Here is a 14149-nt window from a genome sequence, read left to right on the forward strand (position 1 = left end):
GATAACAGCCCCATAGAATCCAAACTACATTTTATTTCCTTGTCAACAGTAAATATTCCCAAACACAGAATTAGGTATGTCAAAGGGACTGTTTTTTCCAAAATTCAGAGTCCACAAGTAAGTTTTAACCTAAATGGCTTACTACTTATTTTTTTATGAAAGCAAAAACCCCTCAGATTTTTCTCATACATCTTATAAAGTCCATCAGGATGTATGAATCATGCACAGTTAAATTTGTTTCTTCTCAGATAATAAATTTCCTTTTAAATTTAATTTGATAAATATTAGTTGCAAACATTCCAAGTAAAAATGTATGCTTTCATAAAGTTATATCTATAAAATAACTTAGATTATCATTCCTCCCAAAGGGGATATTTATCTGCTTTATGTATATTTTTTATTAAAAAAAAGCTCCATTATTTAATCAACATTTGGAATATCTTTTAAAAATACTAGTATTTACAAAGCTATCACATTTTATATCTACGGTTATCATTTGGACTAATTCTCTTTCTATTAAGACCCTATTTACCAAATGAAGTTTTAATATATTTACCACCAACTTTGCAGGCTCTCCCCAGTGAGGTTGTCACCAGCTTCTGGAAGGACCTTCACTTTTCTCTGATTTAATTTTTGTCTGTGTCAGGGATTTTGCCTTGTTCTATTAATTTGATGACACAGTTCTTAATCCTATTAACCTAGCATTTTGAGATTATGGTTTAAAATGCGGTAGGGTTTAGAAAGGAACAGTAGAGGGCGGGCTGTCTACACGATCTGGAACAATGACCTTGAGTTACTTTTATCTTACGCAGATTTTTTTTTTTTAATATGGAATGCTTCATGAATTTGTATATCATCCTTGTGCAGGGGCCAAGCTAATCTTCTCTGTATCATTCCAATTTTAGTATTTATATGTGCTGCCAAAGTGAGCACACACAATTTTTTTTTTAAGATTTTTTTTGATGTGGATCATTTTTAAAGTCTTTATTGAATTTGTTACAATATTGCTTCTGTTTTATGTTTTGGCTTTTTGGCCTCGAGGCATGTCTCACGAGGCATGTGGGATCTTAGCTCCCTGATCAGGGATTGAACCCACACCCCCTGGAAGGCGAAGTCTTAACCATTGGACTGCCAGGGAAGTCCCCACAAATATGTTTTGATAGGACTCATTAAAGCCTTAAAATATATATATATATATATATATATTTAAATTTGAAATTTATGGGACTTCTCTGGTGGTCCAGTGGTCAAGAATCCACCTTCCAATGCAGAGGATGCAGGTTCAATCCTTTGTTGGGCAACTAAGCCTGCCCGCCACACCTACTGAGCCCACATGCTCTGGAGCCTGCGTGCCACAACAAGAGAGCCTGCCTGCTGCAACGAAAGATCCCACATGCTGCAACTAAGACTGGATGCAGCCAAAAAAATAATAATAATAATATAAAATAAATAGAATAGAAATTTATTCTATGTATATTCTTTTATAGGCCAAATAAATTTCTTTGATTGAAAGTATAAGCAACAATATGAAATAAAGTAAATGCTTAGTTAAAACATTTTGAGATAACTAATAAGGACCTACTATATAGCACAGGGAACTCTACTCAATACTCTATAATGACCTATATGGGAATAGAATCTAAAAAAGAGTAGATATACATATATGTATAACTGATTCACTTTGCTGTACAGCAAAAACTAACACAACATTGTAAATCAACTATACTCAATAAAAATTAATTTAAAAACATTTTGAAGATTATTTACATAGTCATTTGGCATTTTAAAAAATACATGCAAACACATTTTAACTAAAGTGATAACATTGAGCATATAACTGAGTATTTTACTACAATTTGATAATTGATTAGCTGAACTGAAAATTCAGCGAATGATTCATTTAAAAGCAATTCAGAGAGTCGCCATAGCCAGGTGTTGTCTGGGTCTCTCTGGCTACTGAAATCTCAAGATTGTCTTGGGCCCCCTTTGCAAGTTTTGAAGGATTAGCCAATCAATACTTATTAGGTACTCAATACTTTCTAAGCAGGTCACACTGTTTTGAACTGGTTCACCTGCCTTTCAGTGCCCTTAGAAGTTGATCCTTGTGTCTGAGTAACCTGCAGTCTGGAGTTTATCTCTGCTCTGCTTGGACATAGGGATGGGCAATTACAGGACACACGTGAAGTCCTGCCTACACCTCATTTCAGCTGTTTTGACTACCTGCTGAATCTCTGATTTAGTGGAAAACCTCTTAGCTCTGTTGGAAAACAGATCAGCTCAAAGCAAATTGACCTATTATTATTTTAAGAAGCCTCACGTCATTTTTGAGCAACTACAATCCACAGCTACAAACAGATGTGTCCTATCCTGAGAGGTGATTGGTTGGCCAAAGGAAGAAGCAGTACTTTGGGTATTTTTCTCAGGAAGAGGAGAGCACAGTTCTGGGAAAGTCAATCATAGGAAATTGTGCAGCATCAGTGCAAACTCTGACCCTGAGAACCTTTCTTGTTAGTTTGCTGTTGTCCAAGTTTGGACCCATTTGAAGTCCTGGCTGGCATCTACATGCTCTTTTTCAACAACCCACATTTTGTTGAAAGTGGAACCAATGTTTAGGAAGACTGGTGGTTCATTCTCTAGTGGTAGATTTTTTCTGTATTCCACGTTCCCCCTTTAAGTGTAATTTCCTAGAAGAGAACTTTATTCTTAACTAGTACTAATTACTTTTAAAATAGCCTGAAGCAGGGCTTCCCTGATGGTGCAGTGGTTGAGAGTCCACCTGCAGATGCAGGGGACACCGGTTTGTGCCCCGGTCTGGGAAGATCCCACATACCGCGGAGCGGCTGGGCCCATGAGCCATGGCCACTGGGCCTGCACGTCCGGAGCCTGTGCTCCGCAACGGGAGAGGCCACGACAGTGAGAGGCCCGTGTACTGCAAAAAAAAAAAAAAAAAATCCTGAAGCTTCCAAAAACTTTCTTCCTCTAATTGTTTCAGCTGTTTTCACAGATGCCATTTTGTTCTTAAGATTAGGCAACACTTCATGTGAATCTGGTTACTTTCATAATATGACATCATTACATTCAAGATTTAAGTGGGTTGTAAAATATTATAGCTAGTCAGTAACTAAGGACACCTAGAAGCAAGGTCATCTTAATTAAGAAGGACAACAAAAAGAGGCACAGGGTATTAACTGAGAAATAGAGAAGTCAGACAGATGGACTTCAAAATGTCAGGTTTATTGTTGGTAAGTTTGGGTTTGGACAGAGCATCTTAGATGTGTGCCCATAATGGACTTGCTACTATGTCACCCCTGATTAGATCGGCCCACCCTGCCACTGGCAATAGCCAGACAACCTCTGGGCTTCCCTTCGGGTAACTACTTGGCACAGAGCAGGCCAGGAAGCCTGTGCCACTTGTGCTGTTTCTTCTGTGGAGCCCAACTCCAGGATACAATGTCCGTGGTCCGTGGAGCTGTGTAACCCGGCAGCCCTGCATGTGTCCTGTGGATAAGTTGGGATTTGCTGTCTTGCACCAGTGAGGTCAGAAAGGGGAGGAAAGAGAGCGAAGCCTTAATGCTTTTGCCACAACTTGGATTCTCCCGTGTGTCAAATAACCCACTCCTGCTTGGGAGGGAGTGTTACTCTGGCAGAAGCCCCTTCCCTTCCCACCAAAAAAAAAAAAAAAAAAAAAAAAAATCAAGGAGGGAATGCATAAGAGAAGTAAGTAAAAGACAAGAGCATAAAGATCCAAATAAATGACTTATGTAGATTATAATTAAACCGTGGGTAATTATTAGTCAAATCCATTTTACCTGCCTTTGCTAATCAAGGTCATTTTAAGACTTGCACATCCTCCAAGCAGCAGGCAGCTGAAGCAATAAGATGTTTGCCCAAGTTATTTTCCAGGTACTTGGAGTCAGCTATGTCTAGTTGGAGATGAGCTGGATAGGACAAAACTGAAGTGGTTAACACTGGTTAGGACCACCAACCCTCCAACTGGGCATGTGTGAGTGTCCAGTCAGTGACGTTTCGATGTCAGAGGGCCAAAAACTCCACCCTCAGACCATGTTAAGCACCTCCAGTTTTGAATGTGCAGAGGCCTTCATAGAACGATGACGATTACCACACCTTTTCCCAAGCACTTTCCTCATGCTCCCCACGTTCCTTGCCCCTCAGACCATCCTGCTTCTTTATTCTTTATCTCCCAAATACCCCAAGGCCTTTGCACCCCAAAGGGGGAGGATGGTCTGAGACTTGTTCTCCCATCTCCTCACTTGACTGCCTTGTGAATAAACCTTCTCTTTGCTGCAAAACTTGGCAACTCAGTGTTTTGGCTTGCTGAGTGTCAGGCAAAATGAACCTGGTTCAATAACAATAGTAATAATTTCCCTAGCTCTGCTTCCTCCCTCCCTCCCTCCCTCCCTCCCTCCCTCCCTCCCTCCTTTTCTTCCCTTCTTCTTTCTTTATCTTCATCTATTCAGCCATTCATTTAATAAAATTAAAGATATAATTCACATCAAAGAGCAAAATTTTGAAGTAGACTGTAAATACTCTTTTTGGGCAAATGTTGGCCACCTCTAACAGAGAGGACCAATGGTGAAGTATAAAGTTCACTGATTTAAGAATCAGGTTCTGTCAAAATCCTTGCCTCGTGGTGGGCTCTGGATTTCTCTGTGCCCTCATCTAAAAATGAGAAATTATTGGAAGAAATAATCTCAACTCTTACTCCCAGCTCTAAATATCTGTGATTATTATTCATGTATTCTCATCAAGTTTCAACATAGTTTGAGTCCATCGGTAAAATAACACAGCCACCTTATCTCTTGTATAGAGTTACTGAACAGGTCAAATTAGTTAATACAAACGAAAATGATTTATTGAGCCATAGAGCACAATGTAATTGGAAGGTAGACAAACAACCTCTTTTAAAAAATTCAGACTAAACTAAAATGATTGTTTTAGGCTCATATAACATAGGCAGCAAAAGTAGGCATTGAATCCAGATTTCAAAATCTTTCATGCAAAAGACCAACCTTGAATATAATAAGAAGAATTTATATCCCATTTAACTTCATCATGAAATCAGAATTTATCAGAACAGACCAGCACCACAAAAATTTAATTATTGATCAGGATGTATATAAATACCAAATGCATTCTAGAATTTCCATGACACCAAGCACGGTTCTTCTCTTGTGTCCAGGGAGTTCAGTCTTGGAACAGCTCATTTATCAGCAAATGTATGTTGGGCAGCCTTGTGTTCCACACACTGAGGTTCTACGGACGTTGGGGCGAGACAGAATAGATGGTCCCTGCCCTGTAGGAGCTCCTGTTACATTCCAGGGGGAGGGAAGTGGACACCACGCAAATAAGTACCTAAGCAAGAACGTATCAGAGCGTGAAAGCTGTTACAAAGAAAATAAAACGGGATAAGGGGATTGCCTGTGTTTTGGAAAGTGGGGGCAGCTTTAGTCTGGGAAGCCAAGGGAGGCCTCTCTGAGGAGGGGACGTCTATCTAACACGATCCCTGAGAGCAGAGCCCAGTGCAAAATGGAAAGGTGAGGCCCCTCAGTTCAAAAATGAAGAATTTCAAGATGCTAACAGCGGAGCATTAAACAAATACGGGGCCACAGGGATGGGGGGGTGCAGGACTCATGCGCAAGAAGCAAGCCCTGCCTGAAAGATGGAATAGCAAGTGCAAGGGTAGGAACAAACCCTGCACGTTTGAGGAACTGAAAATAGGCGCACGTGGCAGAGGGCAGCGAGAGGAAGGGGAAGTAGGATGCTAAGAGGCAGAAAGTGCGGATCATGTAGTATGGCAGGGTCAGACATGAACAATTATTTTTAATAACAGGATCACTGTGGAGGATTTACAAAGGGCAATGATATGGTCTGATTGACTGGTTTTAACAGACCCCTGTGGCCACTGTGAAGGACTGATTATGGGACAGTCAGGTGGGAGGGGAACCAGGGGGGAGGGAGTTTCCATCACCCGGACAGATGGCCACACAAGGGTGGCTCCTTGGGTGGAGTGAGAAGTGGTCAGACTTGGGACTTATTTTGGAGGCAGGACTGGATTGTGATTTGAGGGAAGGAGGAGAATCACTGGGGACTGCTGGGGTTGTGATGCTCTAAGGGTGTCCAGCGATGCCCTGCCCTGGATGAGAAAGCCTGGGGCGTGTAGCCCTCCCTCACTTCCCACGACTCCTGACCTGCAGCCTGGATTTCACTCTCTCTGCCAGTGGGAAGTTTTGTTGTTAAACGCATCACGGAGCTACTGATCACCAAATCCACGGCTTACTTTTTGTCCTCTTTCTTGTCCTCCACGTGGCATTTGGCACAGTTGACTAGCAACTACTATTTTTTTTTTTTTTATAAATTTGTTTATTTATTTTTGGCTACGTTGGATCTTCGTTGCTGTGCACGGGCTTCTCATTGCGGTGGCTTCTCTTGTTGCAGAGCATGGGCTCTAGGTGCACGGGCTTCAATAGTGGTGGCTCGCGGGCTCCAGAGGGCAGGCTCAGTAGTTGTGGCTCACGGGCCCAGCTGCTCTGCAGCATGTGGGATCCTCCCGGATCAGGGCTCGAACCCATGTCCCCTGCATTGGCAGGCGGATTCTTAACCACTGCACCACCAGGGAAGTCCTGCAACTATTTTTTAAAGCAGCTGGTCTTTGGTATTACTGAACCATTCTCTCTGGGTTCTCCTCTTATTCCTCAGACTGTTCCTTTTATTTGTAGCAGGATGGGGTCCACCTTCCCCTTCATTCTTTTAATTCCACCTAGTCTCACTGGGTTCTCCGTCTTCTAAATCTCCTTTATCTCATCCATCCCAACCCCTCCGCAGGAAGAGTGTCTTTTAGGATAATAACAAACCGCAATTATGCTGTGAGAGGCAATGTATACTGCTCCCCCCGCAAGGGTGTGATAACACAGGCAGGTGGGAAGAGACCCCTGGGGTGAACCAAGCCAGGACCCCAGAGAAATGGAGAAGAGGCACATGTAAGGGAGACCAAGGGCACGTGACATGGACGCAGCACTGACCAGAAGTGATCTGAGAAGAGTGGTTGACACGTTACATGAACCTCTGGGTCCAGGCACATTTCTTTTTTTTAAAAATAATTCTACAGCATTTCTATTTATTGATTGATTGGCTGTGTTGGGTCTTCGTTTCTGTGCGAGGGCTTTCTCTAGTTGCGGCGAGTGGGGGCCACTCTTCATCGCGGTGCGCGGGCCTCTCACTATCGCGGCCTCTCTTGTTGCGGAGCACAGGCTCCAGACGCGCAGGCTCAGTAGTTGTGGCTCACGGGCCCAGTTGCTCCGCGGCATGTGGGATCTTCCCAGACCAGTGCTCAAACCCATGTCCCCTGCACCGGCAGGCAGACTCTCAACCACTGCGCCACCAGGGAAGCCCCAGGCACATTTCTGACTAGTTGCAGGTAAGTGTGAGCTGAGCCAGTTTGCCCAACCATCCTGCTGTAGATCCCCATGGCTGCGTTCCGTATTCTTTCACAGTATTTGCAGAGTGCCGGCTGTGTGTCAGGCACTTTATCAGACATTAGACACCTGCTCGGTCTTTTTCCTGACCTTCTTCCTCTGTCCCAGCCTTAGATGTTTATATTCCCCAGGATTCTCTTCTTGGGGAAAATGCCAAGCCACCCTCTTTGGCTGATGTGACCTGGAACCTCAGACACTCATAGCCGGTCTTCTACTGGCTGCCTCTCGGACTGCATGGCCCACAGGGATTTCAGACTCAACAGTTCCTAATCCAGCTTTTTCTCCTCAAGCTTGCCTTACCATGGGATCCCAGTCACCAGATCCAGACATTTGGGAATTATCCCAGACTTCTCTCTCTTCTTCAGTCCAGGGGCCAACCCAAGCATACTGCCAGACAATGTGTTGAATCTGGGCATGGAATGTCAAGACCCATGTGAGTTAATGGCTCGAGAAGCTTTATTATTATTGATAAGCTAAAGCACGTAGAAGTCAACAGACCGTCAGAGCAAACAAGCAAAATTATATATAACTGCAAATCAAGTTTTTCTTTAAATTCTGGCTACATTATTATGACCCTGGCAAATGTGTTTTAATTTGGTTCTTGATCTCCATGGCAACAGGATAGGTAAAATACCATACGTATTTGATGACAACTGTAGCCTATACCAATGATCTGTGGAGGAATAAATCATTCTATCAGTTGGATAGTACATTTCAGCCTCACTTTCTGATCCATAACTGCCTAAGTAGTTGCAAGTCCAAATTAAATAATAAAATATGAACAGGAGCATATAAATAATAGAATATATCACCTGGCTTGTTGGGTTTTTCTGAGCAAACTGGACTTTTTTGTTTAAGGTCGTTTACTTTTTTTTAATTTTTTGGCTGCGTTGGGTCTTCGTTGCTGTGCGTGGGCTTTCTCTAGTTGCAGCGAGCGGGGGCTACTCTTTGTTGTGGTGCACGGGCTTCTCGTTGCGGTGGCTTCTCTTGTTGTGGAGCACAGGCTCTAGGGCGAGTGGGCTTCAGTAGTTGTGGCACACGAGCTTAGTTGCTCCACGGCATGTGGGATCTTCCTGGATCAGGGATCAAACCCATGTCCCCTGCATTGGCAGGCAGATTCTTAACCATTGCGCCACCAGGGAAGTCCAAACTAGACTTTTTCTACATGGAAAAAAAGAATTCTTCATGGGTACTGACTGCAAATTTTTAGAAGAAGGCAACACACCTAAAATATTAAAATGGGCAAAGAAATTATACACGTATCTTGTAGATAGATCAGGAGCCCTTACGAATGCTCTTTGGGTTATTGCCAGATTTTTACCCAAAAGGAGGCAACAGACTTGCCAGGATGAATTATCCTTACTTGAGTATTGAAGGAAATTGTGACTCTGGAAGGCAAAAAAACTAGGGAACATTTTGGGTTATTTGTAAATTCATTAAAAAGTAGAATAAATAAAACAAAAGTAAAAGAAACTATCCTGGAATTATTCTAAAGTAGGTGACGTAAAATACCATGTGCGTTTTCCTGAAATGTGTCCTTCATCATTTTAATTTTTGAACCTTCTGTGGGTAGAATGTTCTGTCTTCAAATTAGAATTAATTTTAAAACTCTTTCAGGAGCATGGATACAATCCTGCATAATAATAATAGCACATTGCAGAATAGGAACTCAAGCAACTAACAAAACAGAATTTGTAAAGCATCAGAATTTTAAAAATGCCAGATCACAACAAAGATCCTTTAAAATTTACTTAAATATTTAAAATGATTGTACTGAGAGCTGTTGTCTCTTGACAACATAAATATGTTGTCAAGTTTTACTTTAGAGTTTTAAATTCAGTTTGCTTATCTTAAATTGTTTTATTTTAAAAGATACCATTTGATTATTAATAAAGTATATGTATACATATGTATAAGACACACACATATATGAAACAAAGTAAACCCTTTTTGTAGTACTTGGTGGCTGCACATGCTTTGGGGTTCATTTTTTACTAACAATGTCAGGCTTCATCCCCTACAGCTGGTCACTGCATTCTATCCATTTTATCTCATTCATTCACTCAAAAAGTATCTAGGCTGTATACAATTCTTCATAGCAGCTTTGTTCATAATAACCCCACACTGGAAACTACCCACATGTCCTTCGGTGGGTTCAGTGGGTTGAACAAACACTGGTACATCCATGGAATACTACTCAGCAAGAAAAAGGAGTGAAATATTGATACACACAACTTAGATGAGTCACAAGCAAATTATGCTGAGTGAAAAAAGCCAATCCCCAAAGGATCCATGATACATGATTCCATTTATGTAACATTCATGAAATACCATAATTATAGAGATGAAGAACAGATTAGTAGTTTTCAGGGGTTAGGGATGGCAGATGGATGTGGCTATCAAGAGGTAACATGATGGCTTGAGCATGTTGATTATGGTGGCGATGCTACACATACACACGAGTGTGTGTATAACTGATGAGATCTGAAAACACTGTGATTATATTAATGACAATTTCTTGGTTTTGATATTTTACTATAATTGTATAAGATGTGAACATTGCAGGAGGCTGGGTGAAGTGTACATGGGGTTTCCCTATACATTTCCTTGTAACCTCCTGGGAATCTATAATTATTTCAAAATTAAAAATTAAAAAAAAAATCTCAGATTTGTCTGCACTGTCCTGGGCATTGTCCTCCTTTTTGATTTCCTTTACAATATTTGTCCCCTCTTTTGCATCTCTATTGATGCCCTGTTTTAGATCCCCTAAGAGCAGGGATTGTTGTTTTATGGTCTAATGAATCTCCAGTGCCTAGAACGGTGTTTGGCAGAGAGAGAGAGAGAGAGAGAGAGAGAGAGAGGCAGGCAGTGTGCGTGTGAAATGAACAGAATTGCTTAACATCCTTACATGTCCTGAACCCAGTCTATTTCTCCACACTATCTCCCTCTGCTGCCTTCCCTATACTTAGTGCTCCAGCTGTCCTAATCTGCTAACAGTTGCATGAATACATCCTGGTTAGTTTTCTCTCCATGCTAGACATTGCCCCTTCCAGGTCTTTCTCCCACTTATTATTTATCCTTCAGTGTTCAGATCAAGAAGCATTTACTCAATCCCATTCTCTGTGCATTCTTGAGCATGCCCTCCTGTATCACACCATTCTACTTGTGTATATACCTCTATTACTTCACTTACCTCCTTTAATTCAGTAGTTTATTTACCTATTGAATCAGTCAGGGTTTGTACAGGAAACAGAAGGCACACTCAGATGAAATCATGAAACTAACTTTATGAAGGGACTATTCACAGAAGTGGGCAGAGGTAAGGAAATTGATTATTGGCTAAGGGAGCCCTGCAAGTGCTGGAGGCTTGGAGGAGAGAATTACAATCACAGAGCAATGGCCAGAGCTTCAAGCCAAAACAATGCCTCCCATTGGCTGAACTCAACCAGAAGCCACAGAGCAAGACAGCCCCAGAGATGCAGCTCATAGAGATCAATCCTTGAGGCGTGGAGCAAGGCAGAGAGAGGGCGAGAATGGATCTGGGGGAGACAGTGGCAAATAGAGACCAAGTGACACATGTTTCTCTCCCCATTAGATGGAAGGTTCCTGAGGGCAGGACCATTTCTCATTCGTTCTTGTAGTCCCAGCACCTAGCACAGGGCTTGACCCAGGATAATCATCCAATAAATCCTCGTGGAAGTGAATTACAGTGTTAGGGCATATACTATATTTAACTTAATATTTATAGGAAAGTAGGCGGGAAGGCAGGCAAGCTGTTTACAATCTATCTTTGGCCCATTTTAATTTGTTTTCACAAGGAACTGTTTTTATACATTTCTTGATATCATATCTAACTTAGATGACAACAGCACAACCAAGACAGAATCCACTGGAAAGGCTAATTTTGGTCATCTTGCTTTGCTGAATTCAGTCTAATAGCTCCAAAAGCAACACGAACCTGGAAATAGTTGTATCCACATGGGGCTATCAGCATAAGACACAGGGCGTGAGACACACAAAATATTTCAGTTAGGGATGCCTGTCTACTAATTGTACAACATCATCTCCAGATCCTGGCCCCCAGCAGGCAATGAATAAACGCTTGCTAACTGTCTAGAGTCAGGCAAGCCATGTAGATTTTTGAGGCATGAAAGAATCCAGATACTCTATCTAATGATATACATCAGGCCATTGGGTAGGGTGACCAACCAACCTGTTTTGCCTGGGACTGTCCTGGTTTTAGCACTGAAATCCTTCAGCCTGAGAAATCTTCTGTCTCAGGTCAGCTGGGACAGTTGGTCACCCTACAATTAGGGTTAATTAAAAAATATAGATTTAGGGGGCGGGGCCGCGGCGGGCACCGGAAGCGGCCGAGCGGCAAGGGGACGTCGCGTCGCCGGGTCTCAAGCAGCTGCCTCGGAGCCGCCGGACGGACCACCTGCCCCGCCATGGCTGAGAGTGACTGGCCCAAAAAGGGCCCCATGGCCGCCCAGGCCAAGGCCAAGTCCTCCTCTCTAGCAGCTCAGAGAGCAGGAGAATATGTGGAGGCTTCCAAGAAATGGGCCGCCGGCCAGAACAAACAGCATTGGATCACCAAGAACACAGCCAAGCTGGACCTGGGGACTGAGGAGCTGCATCAGGACCGGGTGAGCCTGGAGGTGGGCAAGGTGATCCCGCAGGGCCGGCAGAGCAAAGGTCTGACGCAGAAGGCCCTGGTGACGAAAATCAACGAAAAGCCACAGGTCGTCGCTGACCGTGAGAGGGGCCGGGCCATTTCTAACAACCAGGTTCTGGGCAAAATCCAGAGAGCCATCGGCCTTAAGCTCCGGGGGAAAGACATTGGGAAGCCGATCGAGAAGGGGCTGAGGGCGAAATGAACACAAAGCTTCGAAATCAGCGCGTTCCAGCTGATCTTGTCTGGCTGGTTCCGCGTGACCACCAGCGCCAGCGTGGGTCTCTTCACGCGGCCACGCGGAACACGGGGCGGTAGCCCTGCCCGGGAGCCCCCTCTACCCCTACCTGCTGTCAGACTAACAAACAAAACCTTGCAAAGTGTTTGCTTCTCCTGATTATTTTCCTCCCTGTCCTCGTCCCTCACGTGGGGTGCGGAACGCTGCCTTCCTCTCCCCTGGGGTCTGCCCCGTCACCGGGGTGGCTCCAGGGAGCTCGGAGGGGGACCACCTCGCACAGGGTGGGCAGCCACCGTCTGGGAGAGGAGCTGCGTCTCCAGCCCGGCTCGTAGAGAAGCTAATAAACATTTGTTTCCCTTCCAAAAAAATATATATATAGATAGATAGATAGATAGATAGATTCCTCACGATATAGCTTCATTGAGGCATTATTCAGAGGTGCTAAAGCTATTCTAGCTCTTTGACAGTTATCTTGAGTTTTGTAAAACTTAGAATCTTCTTTGACTGGGATCTGGTAACTTTGCTGATGAATCAATTAAGAAGTCCTAAGAAAAACCCTCCACTGACAGTATTTTCTTAACCCCAAACCTTACAAACATACTTAATCTAATTGGTTCCTCAGGTGTAAAATCAAAATGTACTCTAGCATATTTACAGAAATAACAAGCCTCTCTTTCCACCAGTTTCCTCAGGTTTCTGGATATATTTCCGAACACCTTGCCAGCCTTGTCTGTAAACTGCAAGTCTCTTCTGATATTCTACGGGAGGAGTATGCACCCACAGCTATCGTACCAGTGGCCATTTCTAACTTTTGTATTTATATGCCAAGTGAGAAAGCAGTTGAGAACTAGTTAAGGCTTTTTGCAACAAGTCTTTATCCTCAAACTTTTGGCTGAACTGTGGAAACTCAGTATTGCAATAAAACTGCCTGGTTCTGGAACCAGATACACTCCTTTTATTAGTAAGAAACATCATATAGATACTGATTTATGTTCTATATGGAAGTACAGGAAAGATTTAGCCTGTGTATAGTATTTATAATTTATGAGAGATTTTTAGAAAAAAAATTGGCAAATGGATTGCCTTGAATCTTGGTGGGAAAGGCTAAAGCTACTGAAGTAAATTAAAAACAAAAATCCAACTGCTGTATATACAGTAACAACAAGTGATAGTTTGCAAATAAGAGGAATAGTTACCCCTATTCCAGTCACCAAAATTAAGATTTGCCTCTGTGATGTGACACTAAGGGAAATAATTTCATTAATACTTTAATGAAATTATTTATTAAATTAAAGTCAATTTAGATCAGCAGTCCCCAACCTTTTTGGCACCAGGGACCGGCTTCGTGGAAGACAATTCTTCCACGGACCGGGGTGTGGGGAGGATAGTTCAGGCCGTAATGCAAGCGATGGGGAGTGGCAGGTGAAGCTTCGCTCACTTGTCTGTCACTCACCTCCTTTTGTGCTGCCCGGTTCCCAGCAGGCCGCGGACCGGTACCAGTCTGCTGTGGCCCGGGGGTTGGGGACCCCTGATTTAAATCATTATTAATTTTTATAATTGTGACAATATGACAATTCCATGATAGTGACAAAAATGTCACTGACATTTTTGGTGCTAAAAATAAATCCTTTAAATAGTTTTGGGGGGTATACTTTATTTTATTTATTTATTTGCGGTACGCGGGCCTCTCACTGTTGTGGCCTCTCCCGTTTCGGAGCGCAGGCTCCAGACGCGCAGGCTCAGCGG

The 14149-nt window shown here is 43.0% G+C and overlaps 1 non-coding gene and 1 pseudogene across 1 annotated transcript; one reads left to right on the forward strand and one right to left on the reverse strand.

Moving 5' to 3' along the window:
• Positions 1–822: 822 nt before the first annotated feature.
• On the reverse strand, positions 823–933 carry LOC115802325 (U6 spliceosomal RNA). Its single transcript, XR_004022752.1, has one exon. It is a non-coding gene; the product is annotated as a U6 spliceosomal RNA (small nuclear RNA).
• Positions 934–11885: 10952 nt separating this feature from the next.
• On the forward strand, positions 11886–12710 carry LOC111181422 (endothelial differentiation-related factor 1 pseudogene; annotated as a pseudogene).
• The last annotated feature ends 1439 nt before the right edge of the window (positions 12711–14149 follow it).

The sequence above is a fragment of the Delphinapterus leucas genome, chromosome 14, assembly GCF_059928025.1.
Source record: "Delphinapterus leucas isolate spDelLeu-1000000601 "Yukka" chromosome 14, BTC_Dleu_Yukka2, whole genome shotgun sequence".
Classification (NCBI taxonomy): domain Eukaryota; kingdom Metazoa; phylum Chordata; class Mammalia; order Artiodactyla; family Monodontidae; genus Delphinapterus; species Delphinapterus leucas.